This window comes from Amblyomma mixtum, chromosome 2 (assembly GCF_055824585.1).
Source record: "Amblyomma mixtum isolate Tamu chromosome 2, ASM5582458v1, whole genome shotgun sequence".
NCBI lineage: Eukaryota > Metazoa > Arthropoda > Arachnida > Ixodida > Ixodidae > Amblyomma > Amblyomma mixtum.
Genome location: NC_143013.1, coordinates 282,675,555 through 282,691,187, shown reverse-complemented (window position 1 = coordinate 282,691,187; position 15,633 = coordinate 282,675,555). Strand labels below are relative to the sequence as shown.

The 15,633-nt window shown below is 53.0% G+C and overlaps 4 non-coding genes across 4 annotated transcripts; all 4 read right to left on the bottom strand.

Moving 5' to 3' along the window:
• Window positions 1-13,132: 13,132 nt before the first annotated feature.
• On the bottom strand, window positions 13,133-13,214 carry TRNAL-AAG (transfer RNA leucine (anticodon AAG)). The gene has a single exon. It is a non-coding gene; the product is annotated as a tRNA-Leu (tRNA).
• Window positions 13,215-13,459: 245 nt separating this feature from the next.
• On the bottom strand, window positions 13,460-13,541 carry TRNAL-AAG (transfer RNA leucine (anticodon AAG)). Its single transcript has one exon. It is a non-coding gene; the product is annotated as a tRNA-Leu (tRNA).
• A 244-nt stretch (window positions 13,542-13,785) lies between these two features.
• On the bottom strand, window positions 13,786-13,867 carry TRNAL-AAG (transfer RNA leucine (anticodon AAG)). Its single transcript has one exon. It is a non-coding gene; the product is annotated as a tRNA-Leu (tRNA).
• Window positions 13,868-14,873: 1,006 nt separating this feature from the next.
• Window positions 14,874-14,955, bottom strand: TRNAL-AAG (transfer RNA leucine (anticodon AAG)). The gene has a single exon. It is a non-coding gene; the product is annotated as a tRNA-Leu (tRNA).
• Window positions 14,956-15,633: the final 678 nt, after the last annotated feature.

Here is a 15,633-nt window from a genome sequence, read left to right as displayed (position 1 = left end):
CCCCACCAGAGAGGACTGGGAGGCGGCCCTGCTCGGCTGTCAAGACCTAAAGAGCCAAAAGGCTTTGGTTCAACGGACGCGGGCGGCGTTGCTTGCCAATGGGGCACCGGAATAGGGGCTCCACCCAGTATTGTAAGGGGAAAGGGCCAATAGGGTCCTACCCCAAACACCTTTCTGTAAAAAAACTTAATTTCCCATAAATGTTTTTCACCACCACCTTCGTGAATCCCCGATCCAAGGTCACCTGAGCCCGGTGTAAAGAGTGTGAATGAGTGAAAAACTTTATTAAGCTCTAGATTTGCTTTTCTTCTGCGGCTGTCAGATGGCTCCGTCCATCTATTTGTACAAAGGTCGGCTGCCCTTAGTCCAGGGCTCCGCTGGAAGCTGCTGCCAGGTGTGCTCGCCGAATCAGACCTTCTTGGTCGACTCGGCGATCCCTGGAGAGCACTCCCTCCGATTGATCCGCAATCGGGTTTGTTATAACGGGTACCACGCTCATCCTCTGGCATGCCCACATTATGTGGTACAGCGTGGGTGGTTCTTGGTTTAAAGAACCTCGGGCTAAAAGGTTGGCGGCCTCGTTTCCGGACCCTAACCCAAAATTACGCACGGATCATCGGACTGTCTTGCTCCCCAGAGAAGTCCGAATTGCTCCTCATCCGGCCTAAGAGACGCTCTCCCTCTCCCCCATTGCCATTGAACGCAATGGTGACCCGGTACCTGAGGTTGACACCATCCGTGTATTATTGGGCCTGCACATCCAGAACGATGGAGAAAACACCACCACCCTCAAGAATCTTAAGCAAGTTGTAGGCGCGATTCGCACCTCATCCGCAGGGTTTCGGGACATCATACAAGCATGAAGCAGCGCGAACTATGTCGCCTCATTTATGCCTTTGTCCTCAGCCGTGTGTTGTACACTACCTCATACCGACACTATCCAAACATGACATAAACGCTTTGGATGCCTTGATTCGCAAGGCATTCAAGGTAGCACTTCACCTTCCCCTCAGCACACCCACAGACAGTTTACTAGGCCTGGGCCTCCACAACACGATCGGGGAACTGGTGGAAGTCCACCGACAGGCCCAGTACATCAGGCTCACACACACCACCACAGGACGGTATATCCTGGACTCCCTTGGAATCAGAATACCGGCCAGCGACCCAACCCTCCTCACCATCCCACGGCCCCTTCACCGAGAGCTCCTCATCAAGCCACTCCCGAGGAATATGCACCCGTCCCACCATGAGCAGCGCCGCAGAGCACGTGCTTAGGCACTCCATCGAGCTTTCGGCTCCGAGCCGGACGCCGTATGGGTGCACGCTGCCTGCACGGGTGATGAAGTGACAGCAGCTGTGGTGGACTCTTCATACACCCTCCTCACACTACCTCTCCCTCCAGACGCGTCCCCAGAGGCTGCAGAGGAAGCCGCCATTGCACTTGCTATCACTCGCACGGAAGCCCGGCATATTTTAGGTGACTCTAAAACTGCCATTCTAAATTTTGCTCGAGGCCGAGTTCATGTTTGACATACTGGACTCGCCCGATGCACCCCCGCCCCGCCAAGTGGAGCTGATATGGGTGCCTGCGCACTCCCGGCAATCCGGGAAAGGAGGCCACCAACCTTTTAGCCCGAGGTTCTTTAAACCGGGCTCAGGTGGCCTAGGATCGGGGATTCACGAAGGAGCGCATGAACTCATTCAGCGAGCTGACGCAGGCATACAGAGCCTTACTCCAGCTCTACCCCCCGCCCCACCCCTCAATAGATAACAAACACGCATCACTCCGGCGCAGACTACAGACACACATTCTCCCCTCACCCCTTAACCTAGCCCACTATCATCCCTCCTTCCCCACTCCGGCATGTGCCCTATGCCCAGAACCCTTCGCCTCTTCTCTCCACATCATTTCCCTCTGCCCAGCGGACCCCCACCACCCCCCTGCGGGACCTAGAGAACCTCAAGACCTGAGAGAACTGGGAGGCCATGTTGCGCTCGGAGGACCCGGCCGTGCAGACCATCGCCACCGGCCGTGCTGCCAGTGTTATGGACCTTAGGTACATTAACACTTGAGTGCAGTGGGGTCGTGCGGGTACCCTAGGGCGTGCCCCGAATTCCTGTTGCAATAAAGTTTTCACTCTCTCTCGTTTCTGGGATTCCCGGGGTGCGCAGGCACCCATATCAGCTCCACTTGGCGGAGTGGGGTGTGGGGGGGGGGGGGGGGGGGGAGGGGGCGATCGGGCGAGTCCAGTATGCCAAAAGAAGGGACATGGACTTGGCCTCGCGCAAAAATTAGAATCGCAGGTTTAGAGACACTTAAAATGTACCAGGTTTCCGTGCGGGTGGCAGCAAGTGCAATGGCGGCTTCCTCTGCAGCTTCTGGGGAGGTGTCTGGAGGGAGAGTATAGTGTGAGGAGGGTGGATAAAGAGGAGTCCACCACAGCTGCTGCCGCCGCCCGCGCGCTCTCTCTCCGGGCATTTCCCACGGGACCCGACGCCGACCAGGACACTGATTTCAATCCGATTTATACTTTTAAAGAAATATGCGAGTATTATAAATCCATGCACCAAACTCTTCCCACCCCGTGCAAAGGGCTGGGGAAGGTCAACGAGCGGGTACTCCTGCGCCTGTTCACCAACACGATGTTGTGCCCGGCAACTCTGCAACATTTCGATCCTCAATTCGACGGGCGGTGCTCACACTGTGGGGAGGTGTCTGACACTTACCACATGGTGTGGGCCTGCCAGCAGAACCCATCCCTACCCCCTATCCCAAACCCCACCCGAGAGGACTGGGAGGCGACCCTGTCCGGTTGCTGCACCCTCGAGGCCCAAAGGGCCTTAACGCAGCGCGCCCGGGCTGCGGCAAACGCCAATGGGGTACCTGTCTAGGCATCCCACCTAGTGGTTGTAAGGGCGTGACCCTTCAGGTCACGACCCCCAACACCTCTCCCTATGATTTAATAAATGTTTTCACCACCACCACTACCCCCGCTTCATCACCGGGCAGCGGAGGGCTATCGATCTAAACGGTCTCTAACAATCCTTACAGATTCACAAACAGCATGCCGCAACTACCTAGGCGGCAGAATAGGACACAGAGCGCTCCGCATACTCCGCTCTGGGGGCCACATAACACAACGACAACCAAACGAAGAACCAATCAGGCATACGATTGTATGGACGCCGGGACACGCGGGAGTAACAGGGAACCAAGAGGCGGACAGGATAGCTCGAGGGTACACTTATTACCGAGCATCCAAAGTAGCCGACCTCGAGGGGAACGAACCTGTACCCCAAGATTATTCGGCGATACTAAATTATTACAAGGGCTGCAGAAAGCGGTATACATCACCACACAACTCCCTTAGCAGAGAAGACTGTCGCGTGGAGGCAGCTACAAACGGCCTCGTACCCGAACCTACACGTACTCAACAAAATGTATCCCACACAATACACTGACAAATGCCCTTGGTGCCAAGAACCACCCACGCTGTACCACATAACGCGGGCATGCCAGAGGATAAGCGTGGTACCAGTTATAACAAACCCGAGTGCGGAGCAATGGGAGGGAGTGCTCTCCAGCGATCGCCGAGTCGACCAAGAAGGTCTGATTCGGCGAGCACATCTGGCAGCAGCTTCCAGCGGAGCCCTGGACTAAGGGCAGCCGACCTTTGTACAAGCAGATGGACGAAGCCATCTGACAGCCGCAGAAGAAAAGGAAATCTAAAGCTTAATAAAGTTGTTCACTCACTCACCCGTGCAGGCAGCGTCGACTTATACGGCGTCCGGCTCGGAGCCGTACGCTCGATGGAGTGTCTTCGCACGGGCTCTGGGACGCTGCTCATGGTGAGACGGGTGCATATTCCTCGGGAGCGGCCTGATGAGGAGCTCCCGGTGAAGGGGCCGTGGGATGGCGAGGAGGGTGGAGTCGTTGGCCGGTATTAAGGCGGAAGCCTTTAATGCCTCATCGTTGTAAGCAGGAGTTGTCGACAGAAATGTCCCGCTTTTCAATTGGTCTAAATGGTCGTGTTCACAGTGCGCGAATTTCAAACGGGGCCAGTTATACTTCGGGTAGTAGCCATGCAACCAATTAAAGGGATCGTATAGTGATGATTCAAGTAAGTGGGATTGAGTTTAGTTAATTTCTTAATTAACCGATTAGCCTAATTAACCGTTCTAGTCAGATTAGATAAATAAAATCGAGTAGGAAATCGGTCGAGTTGGGGAATCGAACCAGGGCCTCCGGAGTGCCAGAAGAGCACGCTAACCACTCCACTGGGGTCCCATACTAGGGACTTCCACCTAGTGTTTGTAAGGATCGGTCCCTTACGGGCTGATCCAAACATACCTCCTGTTCATTCGTAATAAATGTTTTCACCACCACCACCACCGCCCAGGCCAGCTCGCTGGTTTGGAATGAACAAACGCGCGTCTAGTGAATACGTTGTCTTCGTTCACTCCCATCTTCCTCCCTTCCCGTTACGGCGAGGTTCAGGTGTCCACCGAGATATGCGAGACAGATAAATTTCCTTTCCACAAAAACCAACTTACCGACGAGCAAGGCGTAGAGCCGAACGGGCGATGGCGTTATGTGGACTCCCTGGCAGCGTTGCAAGACGCTGTGGCGTTCCACTCTTAGAGGCGAATCTTAACACCTTAACCACACATCAGTGACACTTAAGACTTTCGCCTCACCGCACTTTAGGCCTACCAAGTGCCCCCCTGAATTTTTCTGATTCCGAGGGAGTCCAAGATATACGACCTGTGGAGGTTTGTGTGAGCCTGATGTATTGAGCCTGTCGGTGGTCCTCCACCAGTTCCCCGATAGTGTTGTGGAGGCCCAGATCTAGTAATCTGTCTGTGGGTGTGTTGAGGGGAAGATGGAGTGCCACCTTGAATGCCTTGTGAATAAAAGCATCCAAAGCGTTTACGTCATGTTTGGATAGTAGTAAGTATGGGGCAGTGTACAGCACACGGCTGAGGACAAAGGCATGAATGAGGCGACATAGTTCGCGCTCCTTCAAGCCTCTATGAAGTCCCGAAACCCTGTGGATGAGGTGTGATATCGCACCTACAACCTGCTTGAGTTTCTTGAGGGTGGTGGTGTTTCTGCCATCGTTCTGGATGTGCAGGCCCAATACACGGAGGGTGCCAACCTCAGGTACCGGGTCACCATTCACTTCAGTGGCAATGGGGGAGCGGGGACAGCGGTGGTTCTTACGCCGGATGAGGAGCAGTTCGGACTTCTCTCGGTAGCAAGACAGTCCGATGATCCGTGCGTAATATTGGGTGAGGGTGGCTGCTTCCTGTAAGGTGTTCTCTATGCGCCGTCACTGCCGGGGGTGGTCCACAGGATGATATCATGGGCATATAGAGTGTGCTTCAGGTGGGGAGAGAGAGAGAGAGAAAAACTTTATTGCAACAGGAATTCGGGGCACGCCCCAGGGTCCCCGCACGACCCCACTGCACTCAAGTGTTTATGTTCCTAAGGTCCATAACACTGGCAGCACGGCCGGTGGCGATGGTCTGCACGGCCGAGTCCTCCAAGCGCTGCAGGGTCTCCCAGTCCTCCCAGGTCTTGAGGTTCTCTAGGTTCCGCGGGGGATGGTGGTGGTGGTGGTGAAAACTTTTTAATAAACAACAGGAGAGTTTGCAGACCAAAAATGGCCCTTTACATAGGTGGAGTCCTTAGTCCGGGACCCCGCTGGACGAGGCCGCTACTCGCGCCCGTTGGACTAGAGCCCTTTGAGACTCCAGCCCCGAGCAGTTGAGCAGGGCTGCCTCCCATGCCTCTCGGGAAGGGGAAGGATTGGGGGGAAGGGAAGGATTCTTTTGACAGGCCCAAACCATGTGGAAGGTATCGGAAACTTCCCCACAGTGAGGGCAGCGCCCATCAATTTTGGGGTCGAAATGTTTCACTATTGCAGGACACAACAGAGTGTTGGTCTGCAAGCGCCTCAGAGTTCGCTCATCAGCTTTACTCAGGCCCTTAGCAGGGACCGGGAAAAGACGATGGCGTTCGCAATAGTCGTCCAGAATTTCTCTGAACCGCAGAAGCGGTTGCACAATCTCCGAGCCGGAAGAGCCTGGGTGAGGTGCCCGGTAGGTAAGCGCTCGGGCAGCCGCGTCCGCAGCCTCATTACCTCTAACGCCCTGATGGCCTGGAGTCCAAACTATGCGTTTGGGCGAAGGGTCCGATTCCCTCACTGCGCGCTTTAATATACTCCAGGCTAAAGGTGAAATCTCGCCAGCCAGGTAGTGTTGACAGGCTCGACGCGAATCTGTCACGATTACCTTCGAATTCAAGTCCGAGGCGGCAAGCGCAATGGCTACTTCCTCAGCCTGTGCTGAATTTCGAGCTCGAAAGGAGAGCCCGTTAACGCATTGATCCTGGTGAACTACTGCGGCCGTGTAGAATCCATTGGGCGACGGCCCTGCCACGTCAACGTAGTATACACCCTGTTTGGATCCGTGTTGGTGTTCGAGGGCCCGAGCGCGCGCCTCTCGTCTGCCTTCGTGTGTATGTGTGTCCATGTTGCGCGGGAGTGGAGGGACCCAGAGCTTGTGACGCCATAGCTCCGGAATCCGACACGTCTCCTCTGGAGTGCACTCGTGTTGGATGTGCAAGCGGTCTAGCAGGCGGCGCCCGGATGCCGTCTGCGAGAGTCGCGTATATTGGTTCACGAGGTGGGCCTCTCGTAACTCCTGGTAGGAGTTGATCACCCCCAACGCCGACAACTTAGCATTGGAGGTGGCCACTGGGAGGCCCAGTGCTCGCTTTGTAGCCTTTCTAACGATGGTGTCGATTCTTATTTCTTGTTGTTTCGTAGTGCGAAGGTAGGGAGCGGAGTAGGGTCCGTCGGGCAGAGTGAAAGGATGTGGAAGGAAGAAGCGAAGGGTTCTGGTCATAGGGTGAAAGCAGGAGTGGGGAAGGAGGGATGATAGTGGGTTAGGGTAAGGGGCGAGGGGAGAGTGTGTGCCTGTAATCTGCGCCAGAGTGTTGCGTGTCTGTTATCCAGGGAGGGGTGGGGCGGGGGGTAGAGCTGGCGTGAGACTCTGTATGCCTGAGTCAGCTAACTGAATGAGTGCATGCGCTCCTTCGTGAATCCCCGATCCGAGGCCACCTGAGCCCGGTTTAAAGAACCTCGGGCTAAAAGATTGGCGGCCTCGTTTCCGAGATTCCCGGAGTACGCAGGCACCCATATCAGCTCCACTTGGCGGGGCGGGGGTGCATCGGGCGAGTCCAGTATGTCAAAAGCAGGGACATGAACTCGGCCTCGAGCAAAATTTAGAATCGCAGTATTAGAGTCACTTGAAACATACCGGGCTTCCGTGCGAGTGTTAGCAAGTGCAATGGCGGCTTCTTCTGCAGCCTCTACAGTCTGGAGGGAGAGGTAGTGTGAGGAGGGTGGATGAAGAGGAGTCCACCGCAGGTGCTGTCGCTTCATCACCCGTGCAGGCAGCGTCCACCCATACGGCGTCCAGCTGGGTGGGGAATAGTTGCTGATTTTCGGGCGAGGGGGATGAGGTTAATGTTAAAGCGAAAGGGGGAAGGACGGACCCTTGAGGGGTGCCGGTACTCTGAATCGTGCAAGAGGGGGAAGACAGAGTGTCGAAGTGTATCTCATCCGTGCGGTCAGTGAGGAGTGCTTGAATGTACGCATACTTGCGCACATCCACATTCAATGCGGATAGGGCAGTCATGATCGCCTGATGTTCAATGCGATCAAAAGCTTTGGAAAGATCCAAAGCTAAGACTGCCTTGGTGTGACCTGGAAGAAGTGGTTCGAAAAGGTCGTGTGTGAGTTGCAGCATGGCGTCCTCTGCGGTAGATGGGGGCGAAATCCCACCATGCTATGCGGGTAAAGATTGTCGTCCGCCATGTGACTTGTGAGTCTCGCTAAGACAATGCTCGAGGAGCTTCCCGAGGCATGAGGTTAGCGAAATCGGGCGAATGTTTTGGATTGTAAGTGGTTTGTTGGGTTTGGGTATGAATATTACCGTGGCATGGCGCCACGACTGCGGGAGGTTACTTACCCTCGCTCCAGCACTGGTTGAAGTATTTCGTAATCTGGGTGATCGATTGGTCGTCCAGATTACGGAGCATGGAGTCTGTGATTTGGTCTGCACCTGGTGTGGAGTTGGCGCGGAGAATCAGGAGGGCCGCTCTGACTTCCGTCTCCGTGATGTCGGTGTCGAGTGTGGGATTTGCTTGTCCTCTGTGCTGGGGTAGAGGTGTGGGGGCGCCTGGAGAGGTGTACATGGTTTGAAGTGTGTCTAGGAGGGTGTCGGGATCGTCAATGTGTTCGTGTGAACGTTGGTGCGTGAGGCGTGTCACGTGGTGTTGCGTTGCTGATTTGATGTGTGTGGGGGGGAGGGGGGGACAGGTTTCCGGCGATGCCGTCATATATCTGTCCCCAGTTGGACCGGCAGAGCTCCTCAGAGTGCTGTTGGATTTGTGTCTGCAGCGCGGCCAGCTGCTTTTTAAGTGTCCTGTTATGTTTGTTGCCTTTCCAGCGTTCCAGGAAGCTGTGATAAGCCTCCCAGAGGTGGGCTAGGCGTGTGTCGAGGGTAGGGGTTTCGGTTGTAGTTTCAATGTGTCGCGTGTTGTGGTGAACGTCATGCTTGAGTGATTGCACCCATCCGTCGATGTCTGCGATGGGAGTGTCTGAGAGAACGGTTTGGTTTGGTTTATGGGGTTTAACGTCCCAAAGCGACTAAGGCTATGAGAGACGCCGTAGTGGAGGGCTCCGGAAATTTCGACCACCTGGGGTTCTTTAACGTGCACTGACATCGCACAGTACACGGGCCTCGAATTTCTCCTCCAAAGAAATTCAGCCGCCGCGGCCGGGATCGAACCCGCGTCTTTCGGGCCAGCAGCCGAGCACCATAGCCACTGAGCCACCGCGGCGGCTCTGAGAGAACGGTGCGTGCAGCGCGAATGCCATCCCAGTTAAAACGGTGCGTGCAGCGCGAATGCCATCCCAGTTAATGAGCTTGCGCGTTGTATTTGTGTGATGGGGTGGTTTGTATGGGACAGTGCTTTGTATAATGTAATGATCACTGCCCAGTGTATGTTGTGTTCTGTTCCAGGTAACACTGCGGATGTAGCGGCTCAGCGTCAGGTCCGGACTATGTATTGTAGTCAATCTCAAACATCTGTACGATTGAGAACATATTTTTTTCCAAATAAAAATTGCCGAAGGTTACGTTACTTCCTAATGCGAAATTTGAGCGCAGCTCATCAGCTGTTTCAGCTTTTCAATAGATTGAGGCAAAGAATTCGAGCAAGACATGTCTGTACAATTACAGACAACTTGTTGTTTTCACATATATTCCTTCCTCAAAAAACACTCCGCTAACAGTTCTTGATTGTCATGAAGGAAGCTTTGTGGTCGGAAAAATAGATAAATATATGCTCGATTTGCTGCACCAATGCTTGGTTCTCAAAGAAGAGGTCTATGCAAGTTTCGCGAGGTTGTCACAGCTGTGGCGGGCGTTACAAGCGAGAGGAACGGGATGTTCTCCCACATGAGTGGTAAGGAATTGCTGTTTGTTTGTATTTTTATCTACATTAAAGTCCTCACCCACCCTGCCACCCAGGCAGGTGAAGTTAATGGTTGATCGCGGGAGTTCGCTCACCGTTGTCAGCTCTAACGCATACGGCTAGCCCCTATCTCTCTCTCATCACCCCACGTACAGTCGTGAGCAAAAGTGGAGAGATCGGCGCTTCGGCGGCGGGAGCAGTTGCGGGGCCGCCCCACGGCGCTGCTATCTCGCCGCGCTCGCTCGCTGCGAGAGTGCCTCGAGTGACTACAAACTTCCCCCTCGCTCTCGCGCGGGTGTTTATCACGACTGATAAATTCCTAGTGCGGATTTCGGCTACTCTGCTGGTGAATGGTCGCCATAGAGTAACATAAAAGTAAAGAGCGGACACTCGGGCCCTTTCGCGGCCGAGTTCGGCGCTTCCCCGTTTCCGCCAGATGGCACTGAACGTGCAAATAAAAAAAGGAAAAAGAGTATGGTCTTGGCATATCTTGGCTTGCAGTGACGTGCGCTGCGCGCCTACGGCCGCAGTTACGGCAGCAACAGCGGCGTCTTTTAAGTGCGTCAAGCCAACGGGCAAGCACGCCCAGGCGGCAGTGTGCGACGGACCGACGGTGTGAGCGGCTGTATTTTTTTGCGGCGTCTGCAAGCTTCGTGGGCACGTCCGTTTTGTGTACTGCTGTAGTGCTGCGACGGTTGTTTCTTCCACCCCGTGAACTGTCCAACAAGAAGCTGCAGCTGTCGGCCTTAAAGGCGGCGGCGGCGGCTCTTCCTAAGCACTTCCAAAGAGGCAACAAAGCTGCGTCAAGGGCAGATGCCCACCACCAGGTTTTGACAGTAGAGCCTCCAAGATTCCTGTTTAAGTCTATCATCTCTGAGGCCAGTGCGTTTCCCCGGGTCCGCTAGGTGCGCTGTGCACAAAAGTCGGCCGCTGGGGCCTACGGGAGTGTCCGCTCTTTACTTCTATATTACTCTATGTGGTCGCGTCGACGAGGAGTGTGAAAAGAAAAGTGTGTAGTTCCCGAAGGGAAAGTAGCGGCAGCTGCTCCTACTCTCGGCGCGCTTCGGCGGTAACGCCGTCGGTGGCTTGCCTGCCTAATCAGCCGGCGGCTGGCACTTTTCAAGAAAAAAAAAATGCTCGGGAAACTTTCCTCGAGCCTTGAGAAGTCACTTTTCTTTTCACACTCCTCGTCGACGCGACCATTCACCAGCAGAGTAGCCGAAATCCGCACTAGGAATTTATCAGTCGTGATAAACACCCGCGCGAGAGCGAGGGGGAAGTTTGTCGTCATCGAGGCACTCTCGCAGCGAGCGAGCGCGGCGAGATAGCAGCGCCGTGGGGCGGCCCCGCAACTGCTCCCGCCGCCGAAGCGCCGATCTCTCCACTTTTGCTCACGACTGTACCTATAAGCGCGATTCAGGCGTCCACTGACCCAGGGAGCGCACTTCTTTTCCTTAAAATGATCGAAGTGGAAACCGTTCTCGACGCCAACGCCAATGAACAACGCCGACGGCCTATGGCTTTAGCGCCGCGTTTCTGGCACAACGTTGTCAATGCCTGCAGCCCACATCTCTATCTCATTACCCCACGTACCTATAAGCGCGATTCAGGCGCCCGCTGCCCCAGGGAGCCAGTTCAATGTCCAGTTATGCGCACGGAGCGCACATCTGTCACTATCGCCAAGTAGCTTAAAGCACGATTGACGTGTCCACTGTTCCAAGAGGGCAGTTATGCGCCTTCCCTCTGGTTCAGGTGTCCACCGAGATGTGTGAAATAGATAGTGCGAGGTGTCCACTGTTCCAAGAGGGCAGTTATGCGTCTTCCCTCTGGTTCAGGTGTCCACCGAGATTGTGAGACAGATCGCGCGCCATTTCCTTTCCTCAAAGACCGTGCAAGGTCTCAGGGCCACCGCACAGCCCTCACATTACGCGCATGTGTCCAAGCCACGTAGGGCCATGGCACTGGCACCCAAGCTCCCGCTCCTTTGGTTTCGCAGCTTAAAGCGCGACTAAGGTGTCTACTGCTGGTACAACAGACAACGGCGACGGCGACGCCGTGAAACGCAGAAACGGGCGCCAAAGCGCTACGCTCTAATTCTCTTAAAAGTCTCGACTGAGGAGCAACTATTGCTTGTTGAACTTTTCCCAATGCCCCGCCTGGACGACGTGACAAGGAGGAGTAGGAATAGACTTTATTAGTCTTTTCTTTCGTCGTTAGCCCATTTTCGCCTCAGGTGGCCTCATCTTCGATGTCGACTTGTACTTGTTTGTCCTCACTGCGTATGATCTTTTCCCAGCTATCAGCTGATGGATATGGCAGGAGCTTTCTAGGGGGTGGATTTCCCTCGCATCCCCAGAGAATATGGTCATCATTTGCGGTAACTTGTTTGTCACAAATTTGGCAAATAGGATTAACTTCAACTTTTGTAATTAAGGCCAATTGATATGGACTCATAAGTCTTTTTGTCTGAGCTCTTCGAAGAGCCGTGGCTTGTGCCCCTGGTAAGCTCTTGGTGTGTGCGTGGGCAAATGCGTCTGTTTTCCCTATAAATCTTTGTAACCTCGTTGTATGTGGTGGGTGGCTCCGCCGGCAGCTCATTCGTGTAAACGGTCCGGTTGGTTAGCCCTCCGGCATGTTCGTCCGCCTTCTCGTTTCCTGAGCAGCCGGAGTGGGCCGGCACTCATACAAGGTTGATGGTGGATGGAGGTGTGCATTTTTTGGGTAGGGGCGCGGTGGGTTTACCCACTCTGCCTCTGTGATAGGGTGATAGCGTATTTTGAGCCACTAATGACTGTCTCCCTGCAGTGATCCTTGATGGCCAGTGCTGTGGCTGCCTCTGCGTCTTTGATGAAGGGGGCAAGAATTGTCGCTACGTTGATAACTTTGAAATGAGGCGTAATCACACAGACCGTGTACCTGCCAGGGCCTTGCTTCGCCGCGTCCACATACTCGGCACAGAGTTCATCCGCACACTATATGTATATGGCCTTCGCCCGGGCAATTCGTCTGTCGTCATGTCGTCCCGGTAGCATGTTTTTGGCTAAAGTTTTGACCTTGAGCTTCAGGCGACTACCTTCGGGAAGGACTGTGAGCTCAGTTGCCGCGCCAACGGGCCGAAGGCCAAGCTCGCCTAGTTTGTATCGCCCTGCGTCCGTTCTCGACAGGCGTTCTCTTTGCAGGGTTTTATGTGCCTCAATTAGCTCGTCGAAGGTATTATTGACCCGAAGTTCTAGTAGCTTGTTGTTGCTGGCAAAGCTGGGTATACCCAGTGCTGCCTTGTAATCACCACGAATGACGCTATCAGTTGCCTCCTTGTCCTTTTGCTGAATAAGATAATACGGAAATTAGTGTGCGATCTTGCTTAAGAGAAATGCTTGTGTGAGCCTACAGAGGTAGGGCTCCTCTTATAGTGATTCGCCAGGGAATTCGTTCTTCTGGACAAAAGGAACGGCCAGAAAGAAGACGTGTCCAGCAGGTGCATCAGGAGAGAACGGGACATTTCGTTTCCGATTAAATTAAAGTGCAGTAATCATTCTGAAATGCAACTTATATTGAATAAACATGAAAAATAAAGTTATTTGGCAGCGGTGGGATTCGAACCCACGCCCCCGAAGAGACTGGTGCCTTAAACCAGCGCCTTAGACCGCTCGGCCACGCTACCGATGAGAAACGCAGCACTGTCTACACCTCTCGTACTTTTCGCCAATAACGTTATAGAACAGTATTCAGTCACCAGGGAATTTGTACACCTGTGCGAAAGAAATGGCCAGAAAAAAAGGGGACAAGTGTCCAGGAGGCGTTAACTGCGTCAGCAGAGAATACGACATTTTGTTTACGATTCAATTAAACAGCAGTAATCACGCTGAACTGCAACCTTCGTTGAATAAGCTGAGGAAACAAAAATTCTGGCAGCGGTGGGATTCGAACCCATGCCTCCGAGGAGACTGGTGCCTTAAACCAGCGCCTTAGACCGCTCGGCCACGCTACCGATAAAAACGCAGAACTGTCGACACCTGTCGTTCTTTTTCTCCAATAACGTCATAGAACAGTATTAAGTCGCCAGGGAATTTGTACTTGTGTGCAAAAGAAATGGCCAGAAAAAAGGGGACAAGTGTCCAGGAGGCGTTAACTGCGTCAGCAGAGAATACGACATTTTGTTTACGATTCAATTAAACAGCAGTAATGACGCTGAACTGCAGCTTTCGTTGAATAAGCTGAGAAAACAAAAATTCTGGCAGCGGTGGGATTCGAACCCACGCCCCCGAAGAGACTGGTGCCTTAAACCAGCGCCTTAGACCGCTCGGCCACGCTACCTTTTTTTTTTTTTTCTTTATTGCCGGCTTGGCGAAAAACAAGATCACTGTACATGAAATGTTAAAATACGTCCTCCGACATTTGGTGGAGCGTTCATTAAAAGTGTTTCAAATTTGCAAGTTCATCCATGATACCAATCCATTCTGGGGGGTCATTTTGGGCCTTGAGTGCATCTCTGACATACAAAATGCTCTCAATAAAGTACTGTCTCGCAGGGCGAGTATCAATGTCTGCATTCCGGACTGCCATACGCACTTTCCACAGACTGTGCAGGCCCAGCAGCATGACCATATCTAGGGGTATACTACCAAGATCTCGGACAGGTAGAAACCGGATGCCGCGAGGTGACAACGGGAGGTATTTTTTTAAGGGTCTTTGAAGGATGTCCCACAAGAATACGGCATCCCAACACTCGAGGAAGATGTGTTCTGTTGTCTCTGGCTTTCTGCACAATAGACAGTTTGTAGACCACGGAACAAAGATTCCCTTTGCTTCAAGCCAGGGTTTTACCGCTAGTGTATTGCTGTGGAGCTGGAAGAAGAATGTTTTGGCTGAAGAGCGAATTGGCATCTTTTTAACTCTTTTTAGGACGTCTCCTCCTGGGCCTGCACTGTATATGGTACGATACAAAGGCACGGGCATCATTAAATCACATATATCTTTGTACAATTGCTTCTTAGAGACAGTACACAAAAATTCTAAAGAAAAACGAGCTTTCAACATCTGGAAAGCAGCAACCACCTCAAACAGGAAACCGCGGACACACGTGCTCGGCCACGCTACCGATATAACAGGTATCTACATCAGTTCTTGAAAATAGCGCAATAGAACAGTATTAAGCCGGCAGGGAATTTTGTACTTCTGGACAAAAGAAGCAGCCAGAAAAAAGACGTGTCAAGGAAGTGCATCCGTAGAGAATGTGACATTTCGTTTCCGATTGAATTAAACCGCAGTAATGAGTGAAACGCAACTTACATTGAATAATCTTGGAAAAACAAAAATTCGCTGGCAGCGGTGGGATTCGAACCCACGCCCCCGAAGAGACTGGTGCCTTAAACCAGCGCCTTAGACCGCTCGGCCACGCTACCGATATAACAGGTTCGGCGAGAGACTCTCTATGTAGCGCGCATCGAATGCACTCGATCCGTGACCTACATTGAGCTGCTCTCAATGAGTGCCACGCCTCCACGCGCAGTGACTTCAGCTTGTATTGCTCAAGCGTACAGCGAACACGTGGTGCCTGGCACGGGGAAAGGCGTGGAATTGTCGGCGCGATTTGCCAGTCGTGGACTGCGTGGAGCTTACATTGCTTAGCCGTTTTACTTAATTATTCGTTGACATCCGAGCAAATAGATTTCCCTACAAAGTGAGGAAAGTAGTTGATGCGTTTTCCAACTAGGTAGCGCGTGGACAAAAATAAACGTGAAAAATGAGTCGAGCAGCGACAGTCTGAGTCATAAGATATTGCGCCACACGATAGTATGGAGAGGACATGTCAACAAAAAGGCCTGTGGAAAATAAATTTAGCAAAGAGGGTTGGCGTTGAGGCACGCTTCAAATGGTGATATAAACGAAACTTTGGTTCCTTGGTTTAACTCTGGAAAAAGAAGAATGAAAATCCAATTGTCGTAAGCAAAACCTAGAGTGCTTCGAACCTTTGTTGTGCTTATCGGTCCTTTGTTACATTCATTATCACCTTATCTTAGCCAGGTGGGGAAAGGTGCCAGCCTCATGTCCCTTACAATCTCCCGGTTGTTCGTGAATAT